General features: G+C 47.9%; 1 pseudogene; it reads left to right on the forward strand.

Annotated features, from left to right (window-relative positions):
* Positions 1-6,221, forward strand: part of LOC143438753 (eukaryotic translation initiation factor 4B pseudogene) — a 177,543-nt pseudogene extending 171,322 nt beyond the window's left edge.
* Positions 6,222-21,365: the final 15,144 nt, after the last annotated feature.

Here is a 21,365-nt window from a genome sequence, read left to right on the forward strand (position 1 = left end):
TCTTATGTTCTCTCCTCTCTCTTCATGCCCTTCTGTCTTCTCCTCTTTCTAGATGCGCTTCTGTCTTCTCCACTCTCTGGATGCCCTTCGGTCCTCTCCTCTCTATGGATGCCCTTCTGTCCTCTCCTCTCTAGGATGCCCTTCTGTCCTCTTCTCTCTGTGGATTCCCTTCTGTCCTCTTATCTTTCTTGTTGCCTTACTGTTCTCTTCTCTCTATGGAGGCTCTCCTGTACTCAGATCTCCCTGGATGCCCTTCTGTACTCTCTTTTCTCTGGATGACCTTCTGTCTTCTCTTCTCTGCATGAACTTCTGTCTTCTCTGCCCTCTGAATGCACTTCTGTCCTCTCCTATCTCTAAATGCTCTTCTGTCTTCTCCTCTCTTTGGATGCTCTTCTGTTCTCTCCTCTCTCTGGATGCCCTTCTGTTCTATCCTCTATCCAGATGTACATCTATCTTCTCCCCTCTCTGGATGCCCTTCTGTTTTCTACACTCCCTGGATGCCCTTCTATTCTCTCCTCTCTATGTAGGCCCTTCTGTCCTCTCCTCTCTCTGGATACCCTTCACAATTCTTCTTTCTCTGGATGCCCTTCTGTTCTCTCCTCTCGCTGGATGGCCTTCTGTTTTCTCCTCTCTCTGGATGCCCTTCTGTCCTCTTATCCCTCTGGATGCCCTTTTCTCCTATCCTCTCCTAGATACCCTTCTGTTGCCTCCTCTCTCTGTATGCCTTTCTGTTCTCTCCTCTATCTGGATGCCCTTGTGTCCTCTTCTCTCGCTCGGTGCCCTTCTGTTCTCTCTTATCTCTGGATGCCCTTCTGTCTTCTTCTCTCACTGGATGCCCTTCTGTTCTCTTCTCTCTCCGAATGATCTTCTGTTCTCTCATCTCTCTGGATGCCCTTGTGTCCTCTCCTCTGTCTGGATATCCTTCTATCTTCTCTTCTCTATGGATTCCATTCTGTCCACTCCGCTTTTTGATGCCCTTCTGTTTTCTCCTCTCTTCCGATGCTCTTCTGTTCTCTCCATTCTCTGGATGCCCTTATGTTCTCTCCTCTTGCTGGATGGCCTTCTGTCCTCTCCTTTCCTTGGATGCGCTTCTGTCCTCTTCTCTCTCTGTATTACATTTTTTCCTCTACTCTCTCTGGATGCCGTTCTGTCTTCTCTTCTACCTGGATGCCCTTCTGTTCTCTCCTCTCTCCGGAATTTCTTCTGTCCTCTCCTCTCTGTGTATGCCCTTTTGTCTTCTCCTCCCTATGGATGACGTTCTCTTGTCTCCTCTCTCTACATGCCCTTCTGTTCTCTCCTCTCTCTGGATGCCCTTTTGTCTTTTCGTCTCTCTGGATGACCGTCTGTTGTCTCCTCTCTCTGGATGACCTTATTTTCTCTCCTCTATTCAGATGCCCTTCTATCTTCTCCTCTCTCTGGATTCCCTTCTGTACTTTCCTCTCTCTGCATGCCCTTCTGTCCTCTCCTCTCTCTGGATGCCATTCTGTCTTCCCCTCTCTCTGGATGACCTTCTGATCTCTCCACTCTCCGTATGCTCTTCTGTCAAGTCATCTCTCTGGATGCCCTTCTGTCTTATCCTCTCTCTGGATGCCCTTCTGTTTTCACTTATCTATGGATGCCCTTATGTCTTCTCCTCTCTCTACATGCCTTTCTGTCCTCTCATCACTCTGGATGCCCTTCTGTACTCTCCTCTCTCAGCATGCCCTTCTGTATTTTCATCACTCTGGATGACCTTCTGTTGTCTCCTCCCACTGGATGTCCTTCTGTTCTCTCCTCTTTCCTGATGCCCTTCTGTCTTCTCCTCTCTCTGGATGTCATTCTGTTCTTTCCTCTCTCTGGATGCCATTCAGTCCTCTGCTCTCTCTGGATGCCCTTCTGTCTTCTCATCTCTCTTGAAGCCCTTCTGTACCTTCCTCGCTCTGCATGCCCTTCTGTCCTCTCCTGTCTTTGGATGCATCTTTGTTGTTTCCTCTCTCTCGATGCTCTTCTGTTCTTCCGAATCTGTGAAGGCCCTTCTGTCCTCTCCTCTCCCTACATGCCTTTCTGTTCTCTTGTCTCTCTGGATGCACTTGTGTCCTCTCCTCTCTTATCGTGCCCTTCTGTTCTCTCCTCCGTCTGGATTCCCTTCTGTTCTCTCATCTCCCTGGATGTCCTTCTGTCTTTTCCTCTCTCTGGATGAACTTCTGATCTCTCCTCACTCCGGATGCTCTTCTGTCTTCTCTTCGTACTGGATGCCCTTCTCTCTTCTCCTCTCTCTGGATGCCCTTCTCTTTTTACCTGTCTATGGATGCCCTTCTGTCTTCTCCTCTCTCTGGATGCCCTTCTGTACTCTCCTCTCACTGGATGCTCTTCTATCTTCTCCTTTCTCAGGATGCCCTTCTGTCTTCTCTGCTATCTGGATTCCCGTCTGTTCTCTCCTCTCTGTGGATGCCCTTCTGACCTCTCCTATCCATGCATTCCCTTCTGTTCTCTTCTCTCTCTGGATGCCCTTCTGTCCTCTCCTCTCTCTGGATGCCCTTCTGTCCTCTCCTCTCTATGGATGGCTTTTTGTTATCTCCTCTCTCTGGATACCTTCTGTACTCTCCTCTCTCTGGGTGCCCTTTTGTCCTCTCCTCTCTCAAGTTGCCCTTCTGTCCTCTCCTCTCTCTGAATGCCCTTCTGTCTTCTCCTATTTCCCTATGCCCTTCTGTTGTCTCGGTTCTCTCGATGCGCTTCATTCTTCTACACTCTCTGAATGACCGACAATTTTCTCTTTACTCTGGATATCCTTCTGTCTTCTCCTCTCTCTAGATTCCCTTCTGTTATCTCCTCTCACTGGATGCCCTTCTGTCTTCTCTTCTCTCTGGATGCCCTTTGGTCCTCTTCTCTCTCTGGATGTCCTTCAGGCTTCTGCTCTCTCTGGATGGGCTTCTGTTCTCTCCTCTTTCTGGATTATCTGCCGTAGTCTCATCTCTCTGGATGCTCTTCTGTTCTCTCTTCTTTGGGGATGTCCTTCTGTCCTCTCCTCTCTCTGGATGCCCTTCTGTCTTCTCCTTTTTTGGATGCCCTTCTGTTCTCTCCTCTCTCTGGGTGCCCTATTTTCCTTTCCTCTCACTGGATATTCTTCTGTTCTCTCCTCTCTCTGTATGCCCTTCTGTTCTCTCCTCTCTCTGGATGCCCCTGTGTTTTCTTCTCTCTCTGGATGCCATTTCTTTCCTCTCTTCTCTCTGGATGCCCTTCTGTCTTCTCCTCTCTCTGGATGCCCTTCTGTTCTTTTCTCTCTCTAAAAGATCTTCTTTTCTCTCATCTCTCTTGATGCCCTTGTGTCCTCTCTTCTCTCTGGATGCCCTTCTGTTTTCTCCTTTCTCTGGATGCCCTTCTGTCCTCTCCTCTCTTTCGATGCCCTTCTGTTTTTCCTCTCATCTGATGCTATTCTATTTTCTCTTCTTTCTGGATGCTCTTCTGTATTTTCGTCTCTCTGGATGCCCTTCTTTACTATCCTCTCTCTGGATGCCATTCTGTTCTCTCCTCTCTATGGATGCCCTTGTGTCCTCTCCTCTCTCTGGATGCCCTACTGTCCTCTCCTTTCTCTGGATTTCCTTTTGTCCTCTTATATCTCTGGTTTTCCTTCTGTTTTCTTCTCTCTCTAGATTCCTATCCAGGGATAGGAAAGATTGTAGGGCATCCAGAAAGAGGAGAGGACAGAAGGGCATCCAGTGAGAGGAAAGGACAGAAGGGCCTCAAGAGAGAGGAGAGAGCAGAAGAGAACAAGAGAGGGGAGAGTATTTAAGGGTATCCAGATAGAAGAGAAGACAGAAGGTAATCTAGAGATAAAAGAGTACAGAAGGGCATCAAGAGAGAAGAGAAGACAGAAGGGCATTCAGAGAGAGGAGAGGACAGAAGGGCATCCAGAGACAGGAGAAGACAGAAGGGCATACAGAGAGAGGAGAGTACAGAAAGGCATCCAGAGAGAAGAGAACTGGGGGAACTGGTGGAGGAAGCACCTATGTCCCCAAACCAGTCAGCTGGGCTGATGAAACAGACGATCTGGAAGGAAATGTGTCAACAACTTGGCATAGTAAAAATGATGATGTGTACAGGGCATCTCCAATTGACAGTTCCACCCTTCCCACTGCTCCATGGGCTGCTTGGGAACCCAATATTGACCGGAGCCGTCTTCCCAAGTCGCCACCCTGCACTGCCTTCCTAGGGAATCTGCCCTATGATGTGACAGAAGACTCCATTAAGGATTTCTTTAGAGGATTAAATATCAGCGCTGTGTGCTTACCACGCAAGCCCAGCAATCCAGACAGGCTGAAAGGCTTTGGCTATGCAGAGTTTGAGGACCTGGATTCTCTGCTCAGTGCTTTGAGTCTCAATGAAGAGTCTCTAGGTAACAGGTGAATTCGAGTGGACGTTGCTGATCAAGCACAGGATAAAGACAGGGATGACCATACTTTTGGTAGAGATAGAAATCGGGATTCTGACAAAACAGATACAGACTGGAGGGCCCGTCCTGCCACAGACAGCTTTGATGACTACCCACCTAGAAGAGGCGATGATAGCTTTGGAGACAAGTATCGAGATCTTATGATTCAGACCGATATCAGGATGGATATAGGGACGGATATCGGGACGGCCCACGCAGAGACATGGACCGATATGGGGGTCGGGATTGCTATGATGACAGAGGCAGCAGAGACTATGACCAAGGCTATGACTCCAGGATAGGCAGTGGCAGAAGAGCGTTTGGGAGTGGGTACCGGAGGGATGATCACTACAGAGGAGGTGGGGACCACTATGAGGACCGATATGACAGACGGGACGACTGGTCATGGAGCTCCAGGGATGAATACTCTCGGGAGGATTATAGGCGTGATGACAGAGGTCCCCCCCAAGACACAAACTGAATCTAAAGCCTCGGAGTACTCCTAAAGAAGATGATTCCTCTGCTAGCACCTCCCAGTCCAGCCGAGCAGCTTCTATCTTTGGAGGGGCAAAGCCTGTTGACACAGCTGCTAGAGAAAGAGAAGTCGAGGAGCAGCTACAGAAGGAGCAGGAGAAGCTGCAGCGTCAGCTGGATGAGCCAAAACTAGACGGCCCGGGAGAGACACCCAAGTTGGCGAAGTGAAGAAACTCAGGAAAGAGAACGGTCAAGGACAGGAAGTGAGTCATCGCAGACTGGGCCCTCGGCCACATCTGGCAGAAATACACGAAGGAGAGAGAGTGAGAAGTCTCTAGAAAATGAAACCCTCAATAAAGAAGAAGACTGTCACTCTCCAACCTCTAAGCCTCCTAAACCTGACCAGCCACTAAAGGTAATGCCAGCCCCTCCACCAAAGGAGAATGTGTGGGTGAAGCAACGCTCTAACCCTCCTGCTCGATCTCAGAGCTCAGACACAGAGCAACCGTCCCCGACAAGTGGTGGAGGCAAAGTAGCTCCAGCTCAGGCCTCTGAGGAAAGACCATCAAGGAAAGATGAAAATAAAGTCGATGGTGTGAGTGCCACAAAAGGCCAAACTGGGAGCTCGAGCCATGGTCCTGGGGATGGAGGGAACAGAGACCACTGGAAGGAGTTGGATAGGAAGGATGGCAAAAAAGATCAAGACTCCAGATCTGCGCCTGAGCTAAAGAAACCTGAGGAGAATCCAGCCTCCAAGTTCAGTTCTGCAAATACACTGCTCTGTCTGTGGACGGTGAGGATGAGGATGAGGGAGACGACTGCACTGAGTAGACCTCCACACCCTGTGCTTTCTCCTAGTCTCTACCCCCAAAACATTCAAGAGCAAATCAAACCTCTATCCAGACAAGACAAAATAAACTCACCATCTCCTGAAGACCTTTCTAAACTTTTTTTTAAATGAAATGAAATTCTTTTGCATGCTGCTGCAGCCTTTTAAAGTATTGAAGTAACTGGAGAATCACCATTGTAGCCTAAGATGGCTACCACTTTGGGAAAGTCATGAGTGTCTGATGATACCAAGCAGTTACCTGTGTGACTAGTGCCTGGGGCTCCTTCAGCAGAAATGTAGTGACAGAGAGGCAGTCATATCAGTTAGGCAGTAGAGAAAGGTGCAAGGGAGAAGTGAGATTTCTATCTTCTAATTCTTATCCTAAGGTGTCACCTGTGAATTCCCAAACATTACGTGAATAAATTTCCCATCCTTACTTAGAAAGGTAGCTCTCCTCTCTCAAGCTGCTTTAGTCTCCGGGAGGCTGCCAGCCCCTCTACTTTAGTTCTGACTTCAATGGGGCCAGCCTAGGGGGAATTGGTTTTTTGTTTTGTTTTGTTTGGGTTTTTTGGTTTTTTGGTTTTTGTGGTTTTTTTACCCCCCAAGGGGGTAGTTGGGAGTGAGTCTACAGACCACTAACAAGTAGTACTGCTTGGGGACCAAAATGAATGGGAAACTCAATCGTGGTTTGAAAAGCTTGGGGGAAGTGATCGATTATATTTTATACCAAGTAGTAAGGGACTTGGTGTGACCTCCAATAAACACATGAATAGAATGGTCTGGATGAGGAAGCACTTACAGTAGTGGGAAGTTCTAGTCTTGTGGATCCTGGTTTCGCCCCTTCTAAACTGTCCTTTCTAGAGGTTCGAATATATCCATTCTTTGAAAACCTTGTCACTCTGGTCATCTCATGTTCTTATGACTCTTAGCCTCCCTCCCAGAGCTGTCTCTGAGTCACACACCTCCCACAGACCACAAGAAACTGTGCCTGAGGTGAGGATTCTTTCTCAAGCAAACCAGCTCTGTGCTATCTTTGATTCCTGCCCCTATTTGCCTGCTACTGCTGCTTTCATCCCCAACTGATGGACTTGGGTGGTGAGTGGGGGATCTGTAAATGGGGTGAGTTGGAAGTCTTCAGCCTTGGTGGGGGTGTTTTAAGGTTTCTATAAATTCCCTTCACTGGAACCTCGTGCCAGTGCTTGAGTTTATAATGTATGTGACCTTGACTGTGGTTTCTGCTTAGGAGGTTTGGCTTCTTTACTTCCCTCAAGAATAAAGGATAATGCAAAGAACTATTGAACAAGGTCCTGGTTCCTCTTGCAACACTGTAGCTTGACTTGTCTGTTTTGATGTGCACCTTCGTAGGGGTCAGCTCCAAAGATGGCAAGCCTCCCTGTTGTGGGTAGTCAGGTACCTACAGACAGAAGATACCTTGGTCTTAGCGAAAACCCTAGGCCTGCTGTGCAGGAGCATTGATGTCCGTGCTGCAGCAGTGGGCACAGCAAATCGCTTCTCCAGTGGACTTGATTGGCTAGTAGCTAGGAAGTGGGCTTTTGCAGAGGTACCCAGAGTTGAATGGGTTTTTTAAAACCATTGTTGTAGACAATGAGAAGGTAGTTTGCCCTCTTCATGTCTATTTACCTTCCAGATAGTTGAATTCAAAAGATAGCTGTTTTGTCCCACTCTCTTACTTTGCTCCTCTGTTTAAGAAAAAAAGAAGAAGAAACAACAGGGGTTGACTTATGTCCCACTCCAGAATACATGTAAAATTTGTACAAAAATATCTTCTATGAAAATGATTTGTAATCTGTAGACATTACTTGTGAGAGGTCTTGAGATGTACAATCCCATCCTTTGGGTTGAGGGTTTTTTGTTTTTCTCCAAATAAATCCAGTCTTTAAAGTTGAAAAAACAAAGAGAATACAGAAGAAAATACAGAGAGAGGAGAGGACAGAAAGGCATCCATAGACATGAGAGGACAGAATGGCATTGGCAGATCAGAGAAAAAAGAAGGGCATTTAGAGAGAGGAGAAGACAGCAGGGCATACAGAGATAGGAGAACAGTGAAGGGCATCCAGAGAGGAGCGAACAGAAGGACATCCAGAGAGATGAAAAAACAGAATGGCATCCAGAGAGAGGAGAAGACAGAAGGACATCAATAGAGAGGGGAGTACAGAAGGGCATCCAGAGAGAGGAGAATACAAATTGGCTTCTGGAGAGAGGAGAAAACAGAAGGGAATCCAGATAGAGGAGAGAACAGAATGGCATCCAGAAAGAGGAGAAGACAGAAGGTCATCCAGAAGAAGGAGAGGACAGAAGGTCAACCAGAGTGAGGAGAAGCAGAAGGGCATCCAGGGAGAGGAGAGAACAGAAGGACATCCAGAAAGAGGAGAAAACAGAAGGGTATCCAGAAATAGGAGAGGACAGAACGGAATCTTGAAATAGTACAATTGAGAAGTGCATCCAGAGAGAGGAGAGAACAGAAGGGCATCCAGAGAGAGGAGAGGACAGAAGGGCATCCAGAGAGAGGAGAAGACAGAATGTCATCCAGAGAGAGGAGAGAACAGAAGGGCATCAAGAGAGAGGACAGAACAGAAGGGCATCCATAGAAAGGAAAAGACAGAAGGGCATCCGGAGAGACTAGAGAACAGAAAAGCATCCAGAGAGAGGAGAGAACAGAAGGGCATCCAGAGAGAGGAGAGGATAAAAGGGCATCTGGAGAGAGGAGAAAACAGAAGGGCATTCAGAGAGAAGATATAACAGAAGGCCATCCAGAGACAAGAAAAAACAGATGGGCGTCCAGAGAGAGGAGAGAACAGAAGGGCATCCAGAGAGAGGACAGAACAGAAGGGCATCCAGGGAGAGAACAGAAGAGAAGGGCATCCACGGAGAAGAGAAGACAGAATGTCATATAGAGAAAGGAGGGTACAGAATGTAATCCAGAGAGAGGAGAGGACAGAAGGGCATCTGGAGAGAGTAGAGAAAACTAGGGAATCTGGAGTGAGGAGAGAACAGAAGGGCATCAAGATAAAGGAGAAGACAGAAGGTTATCCAGAGAGAGGAGAGGATAGAAGAGCATCTGGAGAGAGGAGAAGACAGAATGGCATCCAGAGAGAGGAGTAAACGGAAGGGCATCAAAAGAGAGGAAAGAACAGAAGGGCATCCAGAGAGAGGAAAGAACAGAAGGGCATCTAGAGAGAGGAAAGAACAGGAGGGCATCCAGAGAGAGGAGAGAACAGAAGGACATTGAGAGAAGAGAAGACAGAAGGGCATCCTGAGACAGAAGAGAACAGAAGGGCATCCAGGGAGAAAAGAAAATAGAAGGGCATCCATAGAGAAGAGTACAGAAGGGCATCCAGAGAGAGGAGAGGACAGAATGGCATCCGGAGAAAGAGAGAACAGAAGGGCATCCAGAGAGAGGAGAAGATTGAAGGGCATCCATAGAGAGGAGAATATAGAATGGTATACAGATAGAGGAGAGGACAGAAGGGCATCCAGAGAGAGTAGAGAACAGTGGGTCACCCATAGATAGTAGAGAAAAGAAGGGCATCCAGAGAGAGAGAGAGGAGAAGACAGATAGGAATTGTGAGAGAGGAGAAAACAGAAGGGCATCCATACAGAGGAGAGTACAGAAGGGCATCCAGAAAGAGCAGAAATCCGAAGGGCATTTGGAGAGAGTAGAGAACATTAGGGCATCTGTAGATAATAGAGAACAGAAGGGCATCCATACAGAGGAGAGTACAGAAGGGCATCCAAGGGCGGAGAGTCCGAAAAATATCCGGAGAGAGTAAAGAACAGTAGGGCATCCGGAGAGAGGAGAGAAGAGAAGGGCATCCAGAAAGAGAGGAGAAGACAGAAGAGCATAGTAAGAGAAGAGAAAACAGAAGAGAATCCAGAGAGCAGAGTGGTCAGAATGGCATGCAACGTGAGAAGACAGCCGGGCATCCAGAGAGAAGAGAAGACAGAAAGGCATCCAGAGAGAGGAGAAGACAGAAGCACATCCAGAAAGAAAAGAAGACAGAAGGGCATCCAGAGAGAGGAGAGAAAAGAAGGGCATCCAGAGAGAGGAGAGAAAAGAGTGGCTTCCAGAGAGAGGAGAAGACAGAAGGGCATCCAGAGAGAGGACAGTACAGAAGGGCATCCAGTGAGAGAAGAGAACAGAAGGGCATCCAGAGAAATTAGAGGAGAGTTGGACATACAGAGAGTGGACAGAACAGAAACGCTTCCAGAGAGAGGAGAGAACAGAAGGGCATCAAGATAAAAGAGAATACATAAGGGAATCCAGAGAGAGGAGAGGACAGAATGGCATCTGGTGCGAGTAGAAGACAGAAGAACATCCAGAGAGAAAAGGGAACAGAAGGGCATCCAGAGATAAGAGAGTACAGTAGGACATCCGGAGAGAGAAGAAGACAGAATGGCATCCAGAGAGAGGGTAAAACAGAAGGAAATCAAAAGATAGGAGAGAAAAGAAGGGCATCCATAGAGAGGAAAAGACAGAAGGGCATCCAGAGAGAAGAGAAGACCGAATAGATTCCAGAGAGAGGAGGGAACAGAAGGGCATCCAGAGACAGGAGAGGACAAAAGGGCATCCAGAGACAGGAGAGGACAGAAGGGCATCCAGAGAGAGGAGAGAACAGAAGAGTATCCAGAGAAAGGAGAGGACAGAAGAGCTTCCAGAGAGAGAAGAGAACAGAAGGCATTCAGAGAGATGAGAAGACCTATGGGCATCCAGAGAAAGGATAAAACAGAAGTGCATCCAGAGAGTGGAGCAGACAGTAGGGCAACCTGAGAAAGGAGAGAACAGAAGAGCATCCAGGGAGAGGAGAGAACAGAAGGGTATCCATACTGAGGAGAGTACAGAAGGGCATCCAGAGAGAGGAGAAGTCAAAAGGCATCTGGAGAGAGTAGAGAAGAGTAGGGTATCCGGAGAGAAGAGAGAACAGAAGGGCCTCCAGAGAGAGAGGAGAAGACAGAAGGGCATCTGGAGAGAGAGAGAACGGAAGGGCATCCATACAGAGTAGAGTACAGAAGGGCATTCATTGAGAGGAGAAGTGCGAATGGGCATCCTGAGAGAGTAGTGAACACTAGGACCTCCGGAGAGAAGAGAGAACAGAAGGGCCTCAAGAGAGAGAGGAGCAGACATAAGCGAATCCTGAGAGAGGAGAAAACCGAAGTGAATCCAGAGAGCAGAGAGGTCAGAAGGGCGTCCAAAGAGAGGAGGGTACAGAAGGGCATCTAGAGAGTGAAGAGGACAGAAGAGCATCAGGAGAGAGTAGAGAACAGTAGGACATCCGGAGAGAGGAGAGAAGAGAAGGGAATCCATACAGAGAAGAGTACAGAAGGGCATCCAGAGAGAGAAGTCCTAGAGGAGAAGACAGAAGTGCCTTCAGAGGGAGGAGAGAAAAAAAGGGCATCCAGAGAGAGGAGAGGACAGAAGGGCATCCTGAGACAGGAGAGAAAAGGGCATCCAAAGAGAGGAGAAGACAGAAGTGCATCCAGGGAGAGGAGAGAAAAGAAGAGCATCCAAAGAGAGGAGAAGACAGAAGGGCATCCAGGGAGAGGACAGTACAGAAGGGCATCCACAGAGAGGAGAGAACAGAAGGACATCCGGAAAGGAGAGGACAGATGGGAATCCATAGAGGGGACAGAACAGAAAAGCATCCAGAGAGAGGAGAGGACAGAAAAGAATCCAGGGAAAGGAGAGAACAGAAGGGCATTCAGAGAGAGGAGAAGACAGATGGGCATCCAGAGAGAGGAGAGGACAGAAGGGCATCATGGGACAGGAGAGAACAGAAGGGCATTCAGAGAGAGGAGAAGACAGATGGGCATCCAGAGAGAGGAGAGGAGAGAAGGGCATCCTGAGACAGGAGAGAACAGAAGGGCATCCATACAGAGGAGAGTACAGAAGGGTATCCAGAGAGAGGAGAATTCTGAAGGGCATCCAGAGAGTGTAGAGAACAGTAGGACACCCAGAGAGAGGAGAGGACTGTAAAGCATCCGGAGATTGTAGACAACACTTGGGCATCCAGAAAGAGGAGAAAACAGAAGGGCATAAAGAGACAGATGAGACGACTGAAGGGCATCCTGAGAGAGGAGAAAACAGAAGGTTATCTAGAGAGAGGAGAGAACAGAAGGCATTACAATAAAGCAGAATACAGAAGGGCATCCAGAGAGAGGAGAGGAAAGAAAGGCATCCAGAGAGAAAAAATAGAGAATTGCATACAGAGAAAAGAGAGAACAGAAGTGCATCCAGACAGACGAGAAGACAGAAGGGCATCAATAGAGAGGAGAGTACAGAAGGGCATCCAGTCAGAGGAGAAGACAGAAGGGTATCCAGAAAGAAGAGAGGAGCGAAGGGAATCCAGAGAGAATATTTAACAGAAGGGCATGCAGAGATAGTAGAGAAAAGAAAGGAATCCAGAGAGGAGGAGAAGACAGACGGGAATCCTGAGAGAGGAGAAAACAGAAGCGAATCCAGAGAGAGGAGATAACAGAAGGGCATGAAGAAAAAAGAGAAGACAGAAGGGAATCCAGAGAGAGGAGAGGACCAAAGGGCATCTGTGGCGAGCAGAAGACAGAAAAACATCCAGAGAGAGGAGAGAACAGAATGGCATCTGGAAAGAGGAGAAGACAGAAGGACATCCAGAGAGAGGAGTGAACAGAAAGGCATCCAGAAAGAGTAGAAGACAGCAGAGCATCTAGAGAGAGGATAAGACAAAGGGGATCCAGAGAGAGAGAGGAGAAGAAAGAAGAATACCCTAAGATTGGAGAAAACACAAGAGAAACCAGAGAGCAGAAAGGACAGAAGAGCATCCAGAGAGCAGAGAGGACAGAAGGGCATCCAGAGAGAGGAGAGGACAGAAGAGCATCCTGAGACAAGAAAGAACAGAAGGGCATCCAGGGATAGGAGAGAACAGAAGGGCATCAAGATAAAGGAGAAGACAGCAGGGCATCCAGAGAGAGAAGAGGAAAGAAGGCCATCTGGAGTGAATAGAAGACAGAAGAACATCCAGAGAAAAGAGAACAGAAGTGCATTCAGAGATAGTAGAGTAGAGATGGGCATCCAGAGAGAGGAGAATAAAGAATGGCATCCAGAGAGAGGAGAAAACAGAAAGGCATCAAAAGAGAGGAGAGAACAGAAGGGTATCCATAGAGAGGAGAAGACAGAAGGGCATCCAGAGAGAGGAGAGGAAAGAAAATCATTCAGAGGGAGAAGAGAGAAGGGCCTTCGGAGAGAGGAGAGGACAGAAGGGCATCCAGGGAGAGGAGAGGACATAAGGGCATCCAGAGAGAGGAGAGGACAGAATGGCATTCAGAGATACGAGAGCACAGAAGGCACCCAGATAGAAGAGAGGACAGAAGGACATCTAGAGATAGGAGAGGAGAGAAGGGCATCCAGACACAGGAGAAGACAGAAGGGCATCCAGAGAGAGGAGATTACAGAAGAGCATCTGGAGATTGTAGAAGACAGAAAGGCATCCAGGAAAAGGAGAGAACAGAAGGGCATCCAGAGAGAGGAGAAGACAGAAGGGTATCAAGAGACAGGAGAGGACAGAAGGTAATCTGAAGATAGTAGAAGTGAGAAGGACATTCAGAGAGAAGAGATAACAGAAATATATCCAGAGGGAAGAGAGGATAGAAGGGCAGCCTGAGACAAGGGAGAACAGAAGGGCATCCAGTGATAGGAGAGAATAGAAGGACATCAAGAGAGAGAGTAGAGGATGGACGGGCAACCTGAGAGAGGAGAAAACAGAAGGGTATCCAGAGAGAGGAGAGAATAGAAGGGCATCAAGATAAAGGAGAATACAGCAGGCAGGTCATCCAGAGAGAGGAGAGGACAGAAGGCCATCTGGAGCGAGTAGAAGACAGAAGACCATCCAGAGAAAAGAGAGAACAGAAGTGAATCCAGAGATAGGAGAGTACAGAAGGGCATCCAGAGAGAGGAGAAAACAGAAGGGTATCAAAAGAGAGGAGAGAACAGAAGGGTATCCATAGATAGGAGAAGACAAAGGGCATCCAGAGAGAGGAGAGGAAAGAAAATCATTCTGAGGGAGAAGAGAGATGGGCCTTCAGAGAGAGGAGCAGACAGAAGGGCATCCAAAAAGAGGAGAGGATAGAAGGGCATTCAGAGATATAAGAGTACAGAAGGTCATCCAGAGAGAGGAGAGAACAGTAGGGCATCCAGAGAAAGGAGAGCACAGAAGGCATCCAGAGAGAAGAGAGGTCAGAAGGACATCCAGAGATAGGAGAGGAGAGAAGGGCATCCAGACACAGGAGAAGACAGAAGGGCATCCAGAGAGAGGAGAATACAGAAGAGCATCCGGAGATTGTAGAAGACAGAAAGGCATCCAGAGAAATGAGAGAACAGTAGGGCATACAGAGAGAGGAGAGGACACAAGGGCATCCTGAGAGAGGAGAGAACAGAAGGGTATCCAGGGAGAGGAGGAATCCAATTTGCATCCCGAGAGAGTATAGAACAGTAGGGCACCTAGAGAGAGGAGAGGACAGAAGGGCATCCAGAGATTGTAGAGAACAGTAGGGCACCCGTAGATAGTAGAGAACAGAAGGGCATCCATACAGAGGAGAGTACAGAAGGGCATTCAGAGAGAGGAGAAGTGCAAAGGACATCCGGAGAGAGTAGAGAACAGTAGGACCTCCGGAGAGAGGAGAGAATAGAAGGGCATCAAGAGAGAGAGGAGGAGACACAAGAGAATCCTAAGAGAGGAAAAAAAAGAGAATCCAGAGAGCAGAGAGGTCAAAAGGGCATCCAAAGAGAGGAGTGGAGAGAAGGGCATCTAGAGAGAGGAGAGGACAGAAGGGCATTGGGAGAGAGTAGAGAACAGTAGGGCATCTGGAGAGAGGAGAGAACAAAAGGGCATCCATACAGAGGAGAGTACAGAAGGGCATCCAAAGAGAGGAGAAGACAGAAGGGCATCCAGTGAGATGACAGTACAGAAGTGCATCTACAGAAAGGGCATCCAGAAAGGAGAGGACAGATGGGAATCCATAGAGGGGACAGAAGAGAAAAGCATCCAGATATAGGAGAGAACAGAAGGACATCCAGAGAGGGGAGAGGACAGAAGAGCATCCAGAGAGAGGAGAATACAGAAGGGCATATAGAGAAAGGAGAGGACAGAAAAGAATCCAGAGAAAGGAGAGTACAGAAGGGCATTCAAAGAGAGGAGGAGACAGATGGGCATGCAGAGAGAGGACAGAACAGAAGGGCATCCAGAGAGAGGAGAGCACAGAAGGACATACTGAGACAGTAGAGAAAAGAAGGGCATCCATACAGAGGAGAGTACAGAAGGGTATCCAGAGAGAGGAGAATTCTGAAGGGCATCTGGAGAGAGTAGAGAACAGTAGGGCACCCAGAGATAGGAGAGGACAGAAGGGCATCCAGAGATTGTAGACAACAATTGGGCATCTGAATAGAGGAGAGAACAGAAAGGCATAAAGAGACAGATGAAAGAACCATAGCACATCCTGAGAGAGGAGAAAACAGAAGGTTATCCAGAGAGAGGAGAGAACAGAAGGCATTATGATAAAGGAGAATACACAAGGGCATCCAGAGAGAGGAGAGGAAAGAAAGGCATCCAGAGAGAAAAAAGAGAAGGGCATCCGAAGAAAAGAGAGAACAGAAGTGCATCCAGGCAGTCGAGAAGACAGAATGGCATCCATAGAGAGGAGAGTACAAAAGGGCATCAAGACAGAGGAGAAGACAGAAGGGTATCCAGAAAGAGGAGAGGACCGAAGGAAATCCAGAGAGAATATTGAACAGTTGGGCATGCAGAGATAGTAGAAAAAAGAAGGGAATCCAGAGAGGAGGAGAAGACAGACTGGAATCCTAAGAGAGGAGATAACAGAAGGGCATCAAGAAAAAGGAGAAGACAGAAGGGCATCCAGAGAGAGGAGAGAACAGAATGGCATCTGGAGAGAGGAGAAGACAGAAGGGCATCCAGAGAGAGGAGAAGAACGAAGGGCATCCAGAGAGAGGAGAGAACAGAAAGGCATCCAGAAAGAGTAGAAGACAGCAGAGCATCTACAGAGAGGATAAGACAAAGAGCATCCAGAGAGAGAGGAGTAGAAAGAAGAGCACCCTAAGAGTGGAGAAAACACAAGAGAAACCAGAAAGCAGAAAGGACAGAAGGGCATCGAGAGAGCAGAGAGTACAGAAGGGCATCCAGAGAGAGGAGAGGAAAGAAAATCATTCAGAGGGAGAAGAGAGAAGGGCCTTCAGAGAGAGGAGAGAACAGAAGGGCATCCTGAGAGAGGAGAAGACAGAAGGGCATCCAGAGAGAAGAGAGGACAAAAAGGCATTCAGAGATACGAGAGTACAGAACGTCATCCAGAGAGAGGAGAGAAGAGATGTGCACCCAGAGATACGAGAAGACAGAATCGCATCCAGAAAGAGGGGAGGACAGAAGGTCATCCAGAGAGAGGAAAGAAGAGTTTTGCATCCAGAGAAAGGAGAGCACAGAAGGCATCCAGAGAAAAGAGAGGACAGAAGGACATCCAGAGATAGCAGAGGAGAGAAAGGCATCCAGACACAAGAGAAGACAGAAGGGCATCCAGAGAGAGGAGAGTACAGAAGAGCATCCAGATGTTGTAGAAAACAGAAAGGCATCCAGAGAAAGGAGAGAACAGAAGGGCATCCAGAGAGAGGAGAAGACAGAAGGTTATCAAGAGACAGGAGAGGACAGAAGGGAATCTGGAGAATATAGAAGTGAGAAGGGCAACCAGAGAGAGAAGAGAACAGAAGGGTATCAAGAGAAAAGAGAGGACAGAAGGGCATCCTGAGACAAAAAAGAACAGAAGGGCTTCAAGTGATAAGAGAGAACAGAAGGCCATCGAGAGAGAGGAGTGGATAGAAGGGCAACCTGAGAGAGGAGAAAACAGAAGGGCATCAAGATAAAGAAGAAGACTGCAGGGCATCCAGAGAGAGGAGAGGACAGAAGGGCATCTGGTAGAAGTGAGTAGAAGACAGAAGACCATCCAGAGAAAAGAGAGAACAGAAGTGCATCCAGAGATAGGAGAGTACAGAAGGGCATCCAGAGAGAGGAGAATAAAGAATGGCATCCAGAGAGAGGATAAAACAGAAGGGCATCAAAGGAGAGGAGAGAACAGAAGGTTATCCATAGATAGGAGAAGACAGAAGGGCATCCAGAGAGAGGATAGGAAAGAAAACCATTCAGAGGGAGAAGAGAGAAGGGCCTTCAGAGAGAGTAGAGGACAGAAGGGCATCCAGAGAGAGGAGAGTACAGAAGGGCATCAAAAGTGAGGAGAGGACAGAAGGGCATCCAGAGAGAGGAGAAGACTGAATAACATCCAGAGAGAGGAGAGAATAGATGGGCATCCAGAGAGAGGAGAGAACAAATGGGCATCCAGAGAGAAGAGAGAACAGAAATGTATCCAGAGAAAGGAGAGGACAGAAGTGCATCCAGTGAGGGGAGAAAAAAGAATGGCATTCAGAGAGAGGAGAAGACAGATGGGCATCCAGAGAGAGGAGAGAACAGAAGAGTATACAGAGAGAGGAGAGAACAGAAGGGCATCAAGGGAGAGAAGAGAACAGAAAAGTATCCAGAGAAAGGAGAGAACAGAAGGGCATCCAGAGAGAGGAGAAGACAGAAAGGGATTCATAGAGAGGAGAGTACAAAAGGGCTTCCAGAGAGAGGAGAGTACAGAAGGGCATCCAGTAAGAGTAGAGGACAAAAGGGCATTCAGAGATAGTAGAGGACAGAATGGCATCTGGAGAAAGCGTGAACATAGCTGAATCCAGAGAGAGGAGAAGACAGAAGGGCATCCATAGAGAAGAGAGTAGAGAAGGGCATCCAGGCAGAGGAGAGAACAGAAAAGCATCAAAAGAGAGAGGAGAGAACCGAAGGGCATCCAGAGAGAGGAGAAGACAGAAGGGATTCCAGAGAGTGGAGAATACAGAAGGCCATCTAGAGAGAGGATAGGACACAAAACCTTTCAGAGGGAAAAGAAGACAGAAGGGCCTTCAGAGAAAGGAGAGAACAGAAGGGAATCCAAAAAGTGGAGAGGATTGAAGGGCATCCAGAAAGAGGAGAGAAAAGAAGGGTATCCAGAGATAGGAGAAGACAGAAGGTCATCCAGAGAGAGGACAGTACAGTAGGGAATCCAGAGAGAGAGGAGAGAACAGAAGGGCTTCCAGAAAGAGGAGAGCATAAAAGGGCATCCAGATAGAGGAGAAGACAGATATAACAGAAGCCCATCCAGAGATCGGAAAAAACAGATGGGCGTTCAGAGAAAGGAGAGAACAGAAGGGCATCCAGAGAAAGGACACAACAGAATGGCATCCAGGGGAGACCAGAATAGAAGGGCATCCAGAGAGAAGAGAAGACAGAAGGTCATAGAGAGAAAGAAGGGTGCAGAAGGGCATCCAGAAAGATGAGAGGACAGAAGGGCATCTAAAGTGAGTAGAGAAAACTAGGGCATCTGGAGTGAGGTGAGAAAAGAAGGGCATCATGTTAAAGGAGAAGACAGAAGGTCATCCAGAAAGAGGAGAGGACAGAAGAGCATCCAGAGAGAAAAGAAGACAGAATGGCATCCAGAGAGAGGACAAAAACAGAAGCGTATCCATAGAAAGACAAGACAGAAGGATGTCCAGAGATTGGAGAAGACCGAATGGCATCCAGAGGGAGGAAAAAACAGAAGAGCATCCAGAGAGAGGAGAGAACAGGAGGGCTTCAATAAAAAGGAGAAGACAGAAGGGCATAGAGAGTGGAGAGGAAAGAAGTGAATCTAGAGTGAATAGAAGACAGAAGAACATCCAGAGAGAAGAGAGAATGTAAGGGCATCCAGAGATAGAAGACAGAAGAACATCCAGAGAGAGGAGAGAACAGAAGGGTATCGAGAGACAGGAGAAGACAGAAAGGCTTCCAGAGATAGGAGCGGACAAAAGGGCATCAAGATAAAAGAGAATAAAGAAGGGCATCCAGAGAGAGAAAAGGACAGAAGGGCATCCGGTGCAAGTAGAAGACAGAAGAACATCTGGAGAGAAGAGAGAACTAAGGGCATCCAGAGAAAGGAGAGTACAGTAGGGCATCCAGGGAGAGGAGAGAACAGAAGGGCATCCAGGGAGAGGAGAATATAGAAGGGCATCCATACAGAGGAGAGTCCAGTAGGGCATCCAGAGATAGGAGAGGACAGAATGGCATCCGGAGAAATAGAGAACAGAAGGGCATCCAGACAGACGAGTAGTCAGAAGGGCATCCATAGAGAAGAGAGTACAGAAGAGCATCCAGACAGAGGAGAGTACAGAAGGGCATCCAGAAAGAGCAGAAGACAGAAGAGCATTTAGAGAGAGTAGAGAATATTAGGGCACCCGGAGATAGTAGAAAAAAGGACATCCAGATAGAGAGGAGAAGACAAAGTGGAATCCTGAGAGAAGAGAAAACAGAAGGGCATGCAGAGAGAGGAGAGAACAGGAGGGCATCGATAAAAAGGAGAAGACAGAAGGGCATAGAGAGTGGAGAGGAAAGAAGTGCATCTAGAGTGAATAGAAGACAGAAGAACATCCAGAGAGAAGAGAGAACGTAAGGGCATCCAGAGATAGAAGACAGAAGAACATCCACAGAGAGGAGAGAACAGAAGGGCATCTGGAGAGAGAAGACAGAAGGGGATCCAGAGAGAGGAGAAGACCAAAGGGCATACAGAGAATGGAGAGAACAGAGGGCATCCAGTGAAAGTAGAAGACAGTATGGCATCCAGAGAGAGGATAAGACAAAGGGCATCAAGAGAGACAGGAGAAGACGGAAGACCATCCTGAGAGAGGAGAAAACAGAAGGGCATCCAGAGAGAGGAGAGAAGAGAAGGGCATCAAAAAAAAGGAGAAGACAGAAGGGCATCCAGAGAGAAGAGAGGACAGAAGGGCATCCAGAAAGAGGAGAGGAGAGAAGGGCATCCACAGAGAAGAGAGGACAGAAGGGCCTTCAGAGAGAGGAGAGGACAGAAGGACATCCAGAGAGAGGAGAGGACAGAATGGCATCCAGAGAGAAGTGAGGACAGAAGGGTATTCAGAGAAAAGAGAGGACAGAAGGTCATCCAGAGAGAGGAGAGAAGAGACATGCACCCAGAGACACGAGAAGACAGAATGGCATCCAGAGAGAGGGGAGGACAGAAGGGCATGCAGAGAGAAAAGAGAACAGAAGGGCATCCAAAGACAGGAGAAGACAGAAGGGCATCCAGAGAGTGGAGAGGACAGAAGGTCATCAAGAGAGAGGAGAGAAGAGACGTGCACTCAGAGACACGAGTAGACAGAATGGCATCCAGAGAGAGGGGAGGACAGAAAGGCATCCAGAGAGAGGAGAGAGCAGAAGGGCATCCAGAGACAGGAGAAGACAGAATGGCATCCTGAGAGAGGAGAGGAAAAAAAACATCCGGAGATAGTAGAAGACAAAAGGGCATCCAGAGAAAGATGAGAACAGAAGGGCATCCAGAGAGGTGAGTGGACAGAATGGCATAAAGTGCGTGGAGAGAACAGAAGTGCAACTAGATAAAGGAGAGGACAGAAGTGCATACTGAGAGAGGAGAGGACATAAGGGCATCCAGAGAAAGGAGAGAACCGAATGGCATCCAGAAATAGGAGATAAGAGAATGGCATCCAGCAAGAGTATCGAACAGAAGGACATCCAGAGATATGAGAAAACAGAATGGCATCCAGAGAGTAGAGAAGACAGAAGGGCAAAAAGAGAGATAAGAGTACAAAAGGGCCTCCAGATAGAGAAGAGAACAGAGGAGCATCCAGAGAGAGGAGAGGATAAAAGGGAATCCAGAGAGAAGAGTAGAGCAAAGGGCATCCAGAGAGAAGATATAACAGAAGGACATCCAGATACAGGAAGAAACAGATTCGCGTCCATAGAGAGGAGAGAACAGAAGGGCATCCAGAGAGAGGACAGAGCAGAAGGGCATCCAGGGAGAGGAGAGAACAGAAGGGCATCCAAACAGAAGAAAAGACAGAAGGTCATACAGAGAAATGAGGGTAAAGAAGAGCATCTAGATAGAGGACAGGATAGAAGGGCATCTGGAGAGAGTAGAGAAAACTAGGGCATCTGGAGTGAGGAGAGAACAGAAGGGCATCAAGATAAAGGAGAACACAGAAGGTCATCCAGGGAGAGGAGGAGGACAGGAGAGAATCTGGGGAGAGGAGAAGACCGAATGTCATCCAGAGAGAGGAGAATACAGAAGGGCATCAAAAGAGAAGAAAGAACAGAAGGGCATCCATAGAGATGCTAAGATAGAAGGGCATCCAGAGAGAGGAAAAGATCGAATGGCATCGAGAGAGAAGAGGGATCAGAAGGCCATCCAGAGAGAGGAGAGGAAAGAAGGGCATCCAGAGAGAGGAGAGAACAGAAGGGCATCCAGAGAGAAGAGAGAACAGAAGTGTATCCAGAGAAAGGAGAGGAGAGCAGAACATATGAAGAGAGGAGAGAACAGAAGGGCCTTCAAAGAGAAGAGAAGACAGATGGGCATCCAGAGAGAGGAGAGGACAGAAGGGCATCCAGAGTGAGTAGAAGACAGAAGAACATCCAGAGAGAAGAGGGAACAGAAGGGCATACAGAGATAGGAGAGTACAGAAGGGCATCCAGAGAGAGGAGAGTACAGAATGGCATCCAGAGAGAGGAGAAAACAGAA

This window comes from Arvicanthis niloticus, chromosome 26 (assembly GCF_011762505.2).
Source record: "Arvicanthis niloticus isolate mArvNil1 chromosome 26, mArvNil1.pat.X, whole genome shotgun sequence".
Taxonomy (NCBI): Eukaryota; Metazoa; Chordata; class Mammalia; order Rodentia; family Muridae; genus Arvicanthis; species Arvicanthis niloticus.